Below are 14,220 nucleotides of genomic sequence, written 5' to 3'. Positions count from 1 at the left end.
ACCCAAAACAAAACCCACCCCAATATAATATAGAGAACAAAAGGATAAAAGCAAAAGTAGAACTATAGGATCAAGAAATAAAAAGCAGATTGAGCTGTGGAACAAAGAGTTATAATAATAGATCATAATTAAGAATCAAATAAAATCATAACGATTAGAGGATAGTGGATAATGCATAGCAATGGTATAAGAGAGAAGAAAGATACAGCTGTTTAATTGCCTATTATAAAATCAACTTTGGTTTTTATGACTTTATGATTATAATACATTTTTCCCCAAAAGGAATTGGTCTGTGACCTTTCCCTGAAGTATCCCTGAACATACAACAATGTTCAAAAAACAGAAATTCAGAATGCTGCTTTTTTTTTTTTTAAATTTGAATTTATATCCCGCCCTTCTCCGAAGACTCAGGGCGGCTTACACTGTGTTAAGCAATAGTCTTCATCCATTTGTATATTATATACAAAGTCAACTTTTATTGCCCCCAACAATCTGGGTCCTCATTTTACCTACCTTATAAAGGATGGAAGGCTGAGTCAACCTTGGGCCTGGTGGGACTTGAACTTGCAGTAATTGCAAGCAGCTGTGTTAATAACAGACAGACTTAGTCTGCTGAGCCACCAGAGGCCCTTCTGAAACAGAGACACTGCTAAGGCCCAGAAATACAGGCTTAAGTGGAAATTAGCTGTTTTAAACTGAGCAGTTCAGCTAAAATACTGTACCAAATCAAGTTTAGCAACCGAGCATATTGTACTGTTTATTTTCTTCCCTTATTATAAGAACATAAATCTAGAGCAACCAGATCCAGTGTAGAGGGTCCTTATCTAGAGCATCACTCTTGTTTTAAGGAGGTCCTGGCAGGACGATTTCTAGTGCTTCCCCCCTTCTGGCTTCTTCCAATGGCCCAGACCATTGACCTGTTTAGCAACAATGACAATATTGTCACTTACACTATTTTAAAGAAAAGTATTTATCAAAGTATCAATACATATAGCAGCTGAACCATTGAAGATGCTCTGTTTTGAGAATTGAAGCTAATGCAGTGATTCATTCCCCACTCTTGGGACAGTGAGAAGTCCTTCCTCTCACATCTCCATTCATTGTTTGTGCAATACCAAAGACAACATTTGACTAGTTTGGGGTCTTTTTTAAGCAGCCAGCTAACGACACAACATTTTCATAGTAACAGTTGCTGTTCTCAGTGCAGTGTGGGATCTCGAGTAGGGATCTCATTGTCTGCCCCAGCTTACTGTGGTTTGATACCCCAATTTAGATGCTTACTTTTTAGAGTGTGTAGCCAATAAAGATAACAGAAAAAGTGTAAGCACCTAAATGAAGCACATGTTCCTTTTTCAGATAACACACATGGTACAGGTAGTTCCTGACTTACCACCATTTGTTTAGTGACTGTTCAAAGTTACAATGGCACTGAAAAAAGTGACTTATGACTGGTTTTCACATCTACAACCGCTGCAGCATCCCCATGGTCACATGTTCAAAATTTGGGCACTTGGCAACTGGCAGCTATTTATGATAGCTACATTGTCCCAGGGTCATGTGATCACCATTTGTCATCTTCCCAGCTGGCTTCCGATTGGCAACGTCAATAGGGGAAGCCCAATTTAATTAATGTCCGCATGATTTTTATTAATCATATTTATATACCGCCCTATCTCCCGAAGGACTCAGGATTCAGTTAACAAGTGCAGTGTTATGGCAAAAAGGTTGTAAAATTGGGCAAAAACCAGAAATTATCTTGTTGGCAACAAAAGTTTTGGGCTTAATTGTAGTCATAAGTCAAGAACTATATGTCAATCCTGGAGGCCATCTTTTTCTTTGGATCTTCAGGGCTGCCACACTTAGTGCTGTGGGAAACTGGGAGGGGGAATTATATAGAGTGGTGGAGATATTTAGCCTTAACAACTTTCTCTGAGAGTCAAGGACATTCGGTTCTGCACCTGGAGTGGCGTGACTGGGAGGCATCTCAAGTTGGGACGGTGCATTGATTGGACCATGTGATGGACATGTGGGTGCAGGGGAAGAGACCTGGACTTTCTTTTGGGTGGGGAAAACCTGCAAGCTTTCAGATTCGGGTTTTCCCAGATGTGCCAATATGACATCTCTTAAAAAATGGAACTTTGAGGAACTTCTAGCTTTGAAGTCTTTTGTCGTTGGGGGTGTTACTTGGAACCCTGACACTATCTATATAAAGCACCTTAGGTACCTCTAACCTCTGGCAGGCTTTTCTAGAACATAATACGCTATATATGAATTGCCGCAATAATTAAATGGGTCCTCCTGCAGGATTGAATCATTGCACTGAGTTATGGTTTGTTTTAATCATAATTTGTTAAAAATTTAGTCCAATCAGCACAAGATACCAAACCATAAAACACAATTCACAAACCTTAATTGGTTGATTCATCTAATGTACTAAGCCAAAACCAAACTATTCGTGTTTAGCTGCATAATATGTAAACCAAGCCATAGATTTTTTATTTTATTTTGTCACAACAGTATACACAAGCATCAACATAAATCAACAAAATATCATATAAGCATATCTATGAGCAAAAGTATGTAATAATTGTATTAATTTGATATAATGAAAGGAAACATTAGGACAGGAACAGTAAGCACTTTTGTGCTCTTATGCACGCCCCTTATTTTATCCAGAATCATATTCCCTCATCACAAAAAGTATGATGCGTAAATTCATCCAACTAATTTTGAAATAGTCCAAGAAATTCTGATTCCAAAGACAGAAAATCCAAATTGTGTCCCCATCTGGTTATAAAAATATCACAAAAAATAATACTTTACTGCTTTTTAATTATACCAAAATTTGCTGAAGGCAGACACATTATTTTGTTTAATTTTAGGGTCAGCCCTACAATAATTTCTGCTGTTGTCTGATCAAATACTTAATGCTAGGCTTTGAGGTATAAAAACAGCTAGCAAAGTCTGTACAACAGAAAAAAAAAATGTTCATACTATACACAATGACTTTTTAGTATCAAATCACATTTAACTCTGTGGAGAAATTCTGCTACAAGTTGTTCTGCTCTAATAGAAGGGTTAAGCGTCATGTAAAATGGGAGTTTTGAGACTGGATTCTTATAGACCTTGTAATGTATTACTGTAAGTTTTGGCGGGAGTTTTAGGCGGGAAATATCTCGTTCCTGATTGGTTGCAGCCTCAGGCTGAAGTGTATATAAGGAGAGGTTTTTCTCCAGAGTTTTGCTGGGTCACACTATATTAAAGAGCTGTTGTCACTAACCTGGTCTCCTGCCTCGTCAATACCCGAACTTAACATTGGCGACGAAGGTGGGATTTTGAGGCAGAGCACCAGAACAGAGCTGAACTCACTACGAGAATCAAACCCAGCAAGGTGATAGCGAATGCAGCGATGACCGGCTACACGCCACCCACTCCGTTTGACCCTGCCCAGGAAACATGGGGAATATACATGACCCGTTTCGAAAGTTTCCTGGAGGCAAACGAGTTACAGGGAGTCTCCGACAACCGCAAACGGGCTTACTTCATAAGCCACTGTGGGTCCGCAGTCATCGCCGTCGCAGAAGCCTGGCGGAGCTAACACCGCTACACTCCGTGTCGTGGCAGACCCTTCAGACCCTCCTGAAGAATCACGCACCAGCCCCGCCCAAATACGCTCGACGGTACGAGTTTGGGGAGCGAGGCAACAAGAAGGCGAGTCTATCAGCGACTACATGGCAGCCCTGAGACAAGCCTCCAAGCATTGCAGTACCGCGATCTGGACGAAGAGCTGCTGGAACAACTTATACGGGGGTCAGAGACATCCGTTTGAGGAGACGGTTGCTAGCCAAGAGCAACCTGACATTGGCAAACGCCTGGACGAAGCCAGAGCCCATGAGATGTCCAACCATGCAGCAGACACCTTACAAAGCGACTCACGCCGATGGCGGGCGCAAAGCGAGCACAGTCCACCACGAAGAACCTTATCGTGAGTCAACCAGCGAAGAGGAGGAAGAAGTCCACTACACCGGAAAATCGACAAGGGAAGACCCGGAGGAATGCGGAAGCTGCGGGGGGCGACATCAGCGCCAAAGATGTAAGTTCAGGGACGCCATTTGCCGGCGGTGTGGGAGAAAGGGGCACCTGGCTCAAGTCTGCCGAGCACCCCAACCTTCCGCCGAAAATTCAAATCGCCAATCAGAGCGGCTCTGAGTCAGAGATGCAAACCCCACATTCCCGCCGAATTTCAAACCAGCCAATCAGAGCGCGAATCGGCAAGGCGACCGCGATTGGCCAGGAAAGAAAGAGCGAAGTCAAACCGAATGACTGTTACCATAGACCACGCAGCTACCCGCATCAAGAAAAGATCTTCACTAACCCAACAATTGAAGGCGTACCGTGCCGGCTGGAAGTAGACACAGGATCAGCTATCACAATCATGTCCTGGGACACTTTTGTGAAAGCCTTGCCGACATCGCAAAGCGCAAGCTACAGAAACAACGGCCCGGGTGCAGGATTACCAGGGCAACCGCATCCCTGTTCGAGGACAACGACCGCTGAGGTCAAGTACGGAACATACGAAAAGACCCTGCCCATCACGTTAGTCGAGGGAACCTTGCCAAGTTTGCTGGGGCTAGACTGGTTCCGGGCGTTGGGAATGGGGTGACTGGCGCCCACCGAGCGGATGCAACCTGCAAACGCCCTAATGGAGGAATTCGCAGACGATTCGAGGACCGTTTAGGCAAGTATAAGGGACCCCTATATCCTTCAGTTTAGACCCCAAATAGCTCCCATTAGGTTAAAGGCAAGGAGGGTTCCTTTGCACTCAAACCTAAAATCGACAAAGAGTTAGATAAATTAGTCAGCCAGGGATACTAGTGCCAGTTGACCATGCCAAATGGGAGACGCCAATCGTCACCCTATGAAACCAGACGGGTCCATAAGAATTTGCGCTGATTACAAGGCTACCTTGAACAAAGCATTGCAAAAGAGCGCCTACCCAGTTCCAGTAGTGCAACACTTATTGCACTCACTAGGGCACGGACAAGTTTTCGCCAAATTAGACTTGGCACAAGCTACCAACAGCTACCCGTAGATGCTAGCACAGCTGAAGCCCAGACCATTGTAACGCACCGGGTGCCTTTAAGTGCACCCGTTACAGTTTGGGGTGAGTGTGGCCCGGGCTATTCCAAAATTTGATGGAGCGACTCCTACAAGGGTTACCGAGTCGTGCCTATTTCGATGATGTGTTGGTATCAGGGAAGATTTAAGAGAACTGGGAAGCGATTAAGGAAAGTTTTGGCCATTTTTAGGACGGCAGGATTAAAAGTTAAAGCAAGCAAGTGTCAGATAGGGGTCGAATCTGTTGAATTTCTGGGTTATAGAATAGACAAAAAAGGGATTCACCCCACTGAGAGCAAAGTCAAGGCGATAAAGAGAGCCCCAGCACCCAAAAACAAGACAGAACTCCAGGCTTTCCTGGGTCTGGTAAACTTTTACGCCGTGTTTTTAAAAGACAAGGCAACCGTTGCTGAACCGTTGCATAAATTGCTTGGAAAAAACACAGTTTGGTCGTGGGGGAAGTCAGAGAATAGGGCATTTGAGGCAGTAAAAAGTTTGCTATCAAGCGATAGCCTGTTAATACAATACAATAACAGGCTGCCGTTAGTATTGGTTTGTGATGCGTCCCCCTATGGAGTAGGAGCTGTACTTAGCCACAGACTCCCAAACGGCACAGAAGCCCCTATAGCGTTCTACTCACGAACGATGTCCCCGGCTGAGAGAAATTACAGCCAGCTAGATAGGGAGGCTCTCGCAATAGTGTCAGGGGTGAAAAAATTCCACGAATACGTTTTCGGGAGAGACTTTGACATTATCACTGACCACAGACCACTATTGGGCTTACTGGCTGGCGACCGCCCAACGCCAGTGGCACTATCACCCCGGCTGACCAGATGGACTATCTTTTTGGCCGCCTACTCTTACAAACTACAGCATCGACCGGGAAAAGAGCTGGGGCATGCGGACGCACTGAGCAGATGCCCATTACCCGGGGAAATCGAGGACCCTACTCCGGGCACCCCCGTTCTACTAATTGACTCTTGGGACTCTGGGCCAGTCACATCGCAGGAAGTGGCTCGGGCCTCCTACCGGGACGTTGTCTTAAGAACTGTAATCGGTTGGGTTCAAAGGGGATGGCCCGCTGCGCCGGGCGACCGTTTTAGAGAATTTGTAAAGAAAAGAGGGGAATTGTCTGTGCAAGGGGGGTGCCTGCTCTGGGGGGATAGGGTGGTAGTTCCAGAGAAGCTGAGGAAAAAAGTCCTGGAACTACTGCATGAGGGTCACCCAGGAATTGTAAGGATGAAGGGGCTAGCCAGGAGCTATGTCTGGTGGCCCCTAATGGACAAGGAAATCGGTGACAGGGTTGGCCGATGCCAGGTATGTCAGGAATCCAGACCACTACCACCTACGGCCCCAGTGTTGGAGTGGGAGAAACCCCAAGGCCCTTGGTCCCGCATTCACATTGATTTTGCCGGCCCTTTCCACGGCCAAACATTTCTAATTGTGGTGGATGCATTCTCCAAATGGCTGGAGATCATCCTAATGAAATCCACAACCGCGGGAGCCGTCATTTCAGCACTAAAACACCTATTCGCCACGCACGGGCTACCGGACACCCTCGTGTCCGATAACGGCCCACAGTTCACTGCAGCATTATTTGAAGGGTACCTGGCTGAAGAGGGCATCCGACATGCCCTCAGCGCCGTTCCACCCGCGCCGAACGGCCTTGCTGAGCGTTTTGTTCGAGTGCAAAGAAGCGCTATCACGAGCAGCCCGGAGACTGGCAGGCACAAATCGACGCATTCCTAACCGTCAACACAGGACCCCTGTGTGGCCACCGCCGCAGCCCAGCCGAGCTATTAATGGGCGGAAGCTAAGGTGCCCGCTAGACCGGCTACACCAACTACGTGCAGGACGGTTTCAAAACAAAACCAGATAGACTCCGGGAATTAAACATAGGAGACTCAGTGTGGGCCCATAATTATAGCGACGGCCCAAACTGGAAGAGGGGGATAGTCATAGACAAAACGGGCCCCAAATCGTATCTAGTGGAAATAGACGATGGCAGAGTTTGGGCGCCACATAGATCAGCTAAGAAACAGATTGAGCGATAAGGCAGAATTAGGCGAGACGAGCCCTGACTATGATTTAATTAACCCCACAGCTGACTGGAGCCGAGAACAAACAGAAAGCATAGAACCAAACAGAGACTTATCTGAGCCAGGCGAGGTCCAGCGACACCCTCAGGCCCTCGAGAGGACAGCAGGTCCGAGCCGGCGAATAATCCAGGGCCGGATGGCCGGGAGGAGGAGCTCAGAGGAACGAAAAGTCCCTCCGGCAAGCTCGACTCAACTCCAGAAAGTGAACTGCGCAGGTCCGGGAGAGTCAGGAGACGCCCCACGTACCTGCAGGACTACGTAGAGAAGTAATATGCAAATATTGGCAAAGTGCCTTCTGGGAGGGAAGGAGTGTAATGTATTACTGTAAGTTTTGGCGGGAGTTTTAGGCGGGAAATATCTCGTTCCTGATTGGTTGCAGCCTCAGGCTGAAGTGTATATAAGGAGAGGTTTTTCTCCAGAGTTTTGCTGGGTCACACTATATTAAAGAGCTGTTGTCACTAACCTGGTCTCCTGCCTCGTCAATACCCGAACTTAACAGACCTATTGTTCAAATTACTGACCCGCTGCCACCATCTAAACATTTGTATTAAATTTTACCTTCATAGATGCATCTAATGGTTCCCATATTTCGGTCATGAGATTCATTTAAGCAGTGTTGGATTTAGAGCATATTTGATGTGCTTCACCCACTGCAGCAGGCTGTGGCTTGTTTTAACTGGTTTGTTAAATCATCCAGAATAGCTTGGTTCACACATTGCCATGAGTAATAAATCATGGTTTAAAGTTTAAACATTACAGTGGTTGGGATCACCTTTCAAAGTAAATTATATGACTTAATCCACAGTTTCTTTCAGCTCAAGGGAACCCCACCACCAAAGATTTGGGGCTTTTAACTATGAAAGTTTTAACCTAGAGATTTTCAAGGTTTGGTGCTGAGATCCTCTAAAATAATAAATTATTTTCTGTGACATCCCTTGATCCCTCATAAAATTATATCAATGACGTCTAAGTGCCCAGGCAAGCATGCTACCTTTTCCAGAAGCTTCCCAAATTAGTGAGTTTGGTGCCACACATTCTTTCTAATTCTGAGGATATCCTCCAGGTCTTCACCCCTTTTCCTATCCAACCAGCCATCACTTGAGCTGCAGTCTCTTTCTCTCTTGACTACACCAAGAGTCAGAGCTGTGTTGATGTAGCACTCCCTGCCTCCCTCTATTAACTACCCAGAGTTTGGTTTCACATCTTGGCACCGTTGACACCAAGTGTCAAGCCCTTCTCCTGTAGTGACTTTCTTTGAGCTTAGCATGCCAGGGAATCCCAGCCCTTGTACTTGTTTGTTTCCCATCCTAAATACAATCTCCAGAACAAGTGGAGCAGGTTGCTTAACATCACCTTCTCCTTCCCACTGTCTCTACATCAGGGTCCTGCCTTCTCTAAAAATCAGAGCTCCAAAGAAATTGTTTCCTGCTTATTTGTCTTTCAGATCTTCTGGTTACACATAAATTTTTGATCCTCTTTCAAATTTGCTCACAAATCTTCGGGTCTTAATTCAGTGTTTGGGAGTACTTGCTTTAAGTACTTGTATAAGGTTTAAAACACAAGTTCTTAATCTTCTAACTTGTAAAAAAGTAGCTGAGGGATACAAAACACATGGGTGATTCACTTTCTTCTTTTTTTAAAAAAAAAAAGTTTTTTATTTTTTAACAAACAAAAACATTCATACAATGCATTTTTTCTGAACAGATTTTGGCCAGGTTCCAAATTTATACAACTTTTGGTTATCTTCCAATATACTTTATATGTTTCACTTTTTGCCTTAATGTTTTTTTCTCTCTAATTTTTATTTTCTTTTCACTATTTGTATTGTATAATTGATCTTACCCTTCGCCCTGAACTCTAATCATTAGTCAGCTCCTTTTCAACTTTTTTTCCCCTTCTCTCATTACTTCCTCCAAATTAAACCCTTTAGTTTCAAATCAATCATTTTTCTAATATTTGACCCTAACTCTAAATCCTCCTATTCAAATATTTTCCCATTACTGCTTTTTCACCTCAGAATATAAATTCAAATATTGTCCTTAAATTCCATTTTTCCAATCACAGAAATTGATATTCATATAATTTTACATATACCACTTATCTAACATTAAAATCATTCATATATTTGCAATTAAAACATTTCATGTAATATTCAGATGCATATATATATTTAGAATAGAATAGAATAGAATAGAATTTTTTATTGGCCAAGTGTGATTGGACACACAAGGAATTTGTCTTGGTGCATATGCTCTCAGTGTACATATGTATAACTCTTCATAGTAAACCATAATCAAAACACTTAGTTAATCTTCATAACATAATATCATTTCAAATAATTACCATTAAAAATATTCTATACTTTCAGATATTTTAGCTAAGTTCCAAATTCCATTATTAATATTAGAATCAAATGTATTGTCAACTATTTTCTTCTTTTCTTTTTCTCCTTTTTTCTTCTTTCTTTAGAATCCTTTACTCTCTTTATTTGCCCTATATTTCTATCCACTCTCCTCCTTCCCTTTTCCCTTGTTCTTATTATCCCACTATCAATCCCAATGTAATCCTTTGAGTTTATATTTTTTCTTCCCCCCATTTTTTCTCCTTGTCTCTTTCTACCCTCTCTATTTTTCTCTACTCTCCTAATTTGCAGTATATTTCCATCTACTCTCCTTGTTCCTCTTTTCATCTTTCTTATTTTGCCCCTGATAATCCCAGTGTAGTCATTTAATTTTTTTGTATTTTTTCCCCTTTCTTTCTCCTTTTGTCTCTTTCCAACCTTTCTATTTTTATCATTATTATTTTTTTCATTATTACTCCCCACATAATCATTTGATTTTTCACAATCAGTATCTTTTTCTTTGTCTTCGATAACACTCTCTTGCTTCTTCTTCATAATTTCTGCATCTTCATGGGTATATTCCAACACAGTTCCTAGTTCATCCTATTTAAATTTTCCATGTAACATTGTAATCATTTCCTTTGTTTCCAGTTTTAAAAACGTATGCAGCCTTTTAATTATTTCAATTAGTTCCTGCGCCATTTTGTGTTTTCTGAGTTGTACTTCAGCTTCCTTGGTTATCGAAATCAAACAGCTTGCAAACACACAAATCCTCCTCCCATTGCTCTTATCACTTCGAAAAACATTTTTTACAAAATACAAGTTAAACATTGTAATTTTTTCTCCATCTGAAGATGTCTCTCTCCAATCCACAATTCCAATCAACAAGCTACAAAGGTATCCATTTTATGTATTTAAAACCACATTACCAATATTTACCCTTTTTTCTTTTACTTCTTCATTTGTATTTTCCAAAATTCAATTTAAAGTTCAAATCCAAATCTGTACAGTTTAAAGTCCAAATCCAAGTCCAATTTAAGAAGGGAAAGAAGGGAGAGTAAAGAGAAACTTCACCAGGCTTTTTATTTATAATTCCCTCAGTTCTTCCTTTTACGGTCAAAAAAGCATTTCAAAATTTTTTCAATCCTCTCCAGATCTATTATGGGTTTTTTCTTCTGATATTTTGAGTATCTCCACAAGTTATAATCCAAAAATCAAAATTCCCTTTAAGGCTTTAAAAGCTCCATTTATTTTTTTTTCTGTATCACGTTCCCCCACACCAATTAGCTGCTGTTTCTCCACTGGGACACCTTTTACCAAATTAAAAATAATTTTGTTTTCCTGTGAGTTGGCAATCACTCACCCGGCTTCAATGTTCTGTTCAAATCACCGCTCCTCTCAAAATCTTGATCCGGTTGCCCCAGCTTAATGATGGCCACTATGGCCACCCCCACCACCGCTGAGCTGAAGAAATTTCTCTGACCTCCGAGGAACTTGCCGATTCCTCTTGGTCTTCCGAGATGCCTCTCCTTCTTCCCCATCCCTACAGGACAGATCTGGTCCGAAGACCCCTTGGCAGCGGTTTGTCAGCCCAGGATTTCGCCAAGCTCATCAGAGCTCGCTACTCCCCGACTGTCTCACCACGACACTTCCGGTCGAATCCTCAATTCACTTTCTTCCTAAAGGCTCTAATGCTGTGATGACAAACCTATTGGATGTGTGCCCAAAGTGGCACGTAGAGCCATGTTGCCTGGCATGCGTAGCGTCACCCATTCCCCTTCTGGGTTTCTGGCACACATGTATGCGCAATGATCAGCTGGTCTTTTTGCATGCAGCAGTGCTGGAAACTAAAAGAGCTGGTCTTCCGTTTTCTTGCATGAGCATGTGCGCCAACCAGCTGATCGTTGTGTGCACGTGTCATCAGAAACCCAGAAGAGTAGCTGGCTGAAACCAGAAGTTCAATTTCAGGGGCGCACATGCACCCTGGGCAGCTCCTCTTCTGGGTTGTAGTCCAGACACACTTGGTGCCGAAACTCACGAAACACATTTGGTGCCAGGTTGTGGCCCAGACCCACTCGACGCACTTCAGCACTCAATGCCGAAAAGGTTCGCCATCACTGCTCTAATGCATTTATGAAAACTAATTTTAAAAAAGGTTTATTTGATGTTTTAAGTTTTTTTTTAAAATGTCTTGGAATAAGACCTTGGAATATTCCAGAGAATATTCCTGTTTGTAGATGTAAATATATCAATCTATTTATTCCAGTTAGTATTGATATAAGTATTACATAAATAGATGGTATAAAATTCTAATGATCTTATGGGGGAGGATGCAGCTGGTCGCAGAGAGGCTCCACTGACAGTATGGCAGCATAGTCTTTATGGAGCCTAGTATCCAGGTTTGGTCCACAAAAACATCAGAAATAATTAACAGAAGTAGTAATTTTAGAGCTAAGCAACTGAATGGTTACCTCAGTGTATAAACCTCAATTAGTTGAGATCAAGGTTGACAAATTTAATACATTTAATAAGGATAAAATAAATTTTATTATTGGTGACTTTAACAGTCACAACAGCATCTGGAGATATCCCAACGACTATAGAAATGGAGAATTCTTTTAAATGACAACAAATTACCAGCATCATTTAACAGTGGAAGGTGGTACAGGGAATATAATCCGGATTTGATCTTTGTGAGCGATATATTAAAGTAGTTTGCCCACCTATTCCAAATTCCCAGCACCAGCCAATTATTGGATGTAATTATAACTTTTAAAAAGCCGACTAGCTTAAATTTCAGAGACAATTGGACAGTGTTATTATTCAATTAATACCTAAACCAAACTATTATAACAATTTTTTTGAGGCTGTTAAAAAATGCTCCTGGCTATCAATTCCACAGGGCTGTAAAACCAACTACACCCAAGGCCTTGCAGTGGAAACAAAAGACAAATTGCAGAAGTATCTCACACTTTTTGAGGTTGATCTTATGGCAGATGACTTAGTGAGTGCAGGCCAGCAGTTAATTATTTCTATAGCTGAAGCTAAGAGAAAAGGCTGGATTAAAACAATATGAACGTAAGTAGCCACAAAGCGTGAAGATTGTTGAGTCATCCCCCAACTCATTCTCGAGATTATGCCAATGTGATAGCAGGCCAAATAGTCAGTCAGCTTCTTACGAATGACAGTCCAGATCAAAGGCCTCCAAAATACAAGATTAGGATCAACAGAAATGAGGAGGATGAAACGACTAATTTATTGGGAGAGGCTATAAGTGTCAACAGCCGGCTTGAGTATCCAAATAAAAATCCAGGATCAGAAGAGTAAGAAAGCTGCTGGCTTGGATGACCTTTTTTGAACAGATGAAGCAATTTGGACTAATGGCAAGACAGTGGCTACTAGAAATGTTTAATGAATGCTTGGAACAATGTAAAATTCCTGGTGTCTGGCGAAACGCTACGGTTGTTTTAAAATCAGGTAAAGAGGCCAATAACCCTAAGAATTTCTCTTTTGTGCCATACCTACAAAATCTTGCCCCCCAAAAAGTTGCACCAAACAGATCCTGCATTTAATCCAGTACATTGAAGATGGATTCCAAAAAGGGCAACATAACAGAAACAGAAATATTCAGAGATCTCACAGCCGCATATGATACCATCAATCTTAGAAGACTGAAGCAGAAAGTTTAGGATATGACTAAAGATTTTAAACTTACAAATATCATTAGGTTCTGCTTCAGAACCACATGTTTTTTGTGGAGTTCCAGGGGAGGCGAAGTAGATAGAGAAATCAAAAAAATGGCTTACCACAGAATAGTGTATTGGCTCCAATTCTTTTTAATATTTACACCAATAATCAGACGCTCCCTATATATATGCTGATGATTGAGCAATGGCTGTACAGGGAAAAACATTTGAGAAGGAACAACCTTTACCTGAAGCCCTGGTAGAGCTGGATGGAGACTATTGTGATAACCAGTTAAGGCCAAATCTAGCAAAAAGTCAGGTATGGCCTTTCCATCTTCGCAATTAGCAGGCTGCTTGGAAGCTGCACATTATATGGAAAGGGACGTTATGGAACATTGCTACAGCCCTAAATAATTAGAGGTCACTCTAGATAGGGCCCTAACATATAAGCAGCACTCAAATGAAAGTCAGTGGACAAAATAACATCCTTAGGAAATTTATGAATTCTACCTGGGGTGCCAAACCAAGAGTCCTTAAGACAATAGCTTTAGCTCTTTGCTGCTTGGCAGGCGAATATGCCTGCCCAGTTTGGTATAAATCAGCACATGCTGGGAAAGTAGATGTCGCTCTGAATGAAGCTCACAGAATTATTACCGGGTGCCTTAAACCATCCACTATTTAGCTGGCATTGCCCCACCTGCTGTTTGTAGAGAAGCTGCAGCACACAGAGAACGTGTGTCAAATCATCAATATCTAGACAACTCCCGCTCTACAGTCTGCAACCAGTTCATCAGAGACTGAAATCTAAGAAAAGCTTCCTTAGGTCAATGGAAGACTTTGAAGAATTTAAAAGTAGAGAGGACCTATGGAAAGCTACAAAGAACCAACGGATGGAACCAATGGAGGAAATGGCACCTGGGTCTGGTGAAAGCTGGGAAGTATGGAAATTGTTGAATAGATTGCACATGGGTAGAAC

General features: G+C 42.3%; 1 protein-coding gene across 2 annotated transcripts in view; it reads left to right on the top strand.

The window, feature by feature from the left end:
• The window catches only part of KCNQ5 (potassium voltage-gated channel subfamily Q member 5), a 364,357-nt gene that overhangs the window by 267,980 nt on the left and 82,157 nt on the right, over positions 1 to 14,220 (top strand). The gene's annotated exons all lie outside the window — the stretch shown is intronic.

Source organism: Ahaetulla prasina, chromosome 1 (assembly GCF_028640845.1).
Source record: "Ahaetulla prasina isolate Xishuangbanna chromosome 1, ASM2864084v1, whole genome shotgun sequence".
Classification (NCBI taxonomy): Eukaryota; Metazoa; Chordata; class Lepidosauria; order Squamata; family Colubridae; genus Ahaetulla; species Ahaetulla prasina.
Note: the sequence above shows the minus strand (reverse complement) of the source record. Positions and strands in the feature narration are given on the sequence as shown.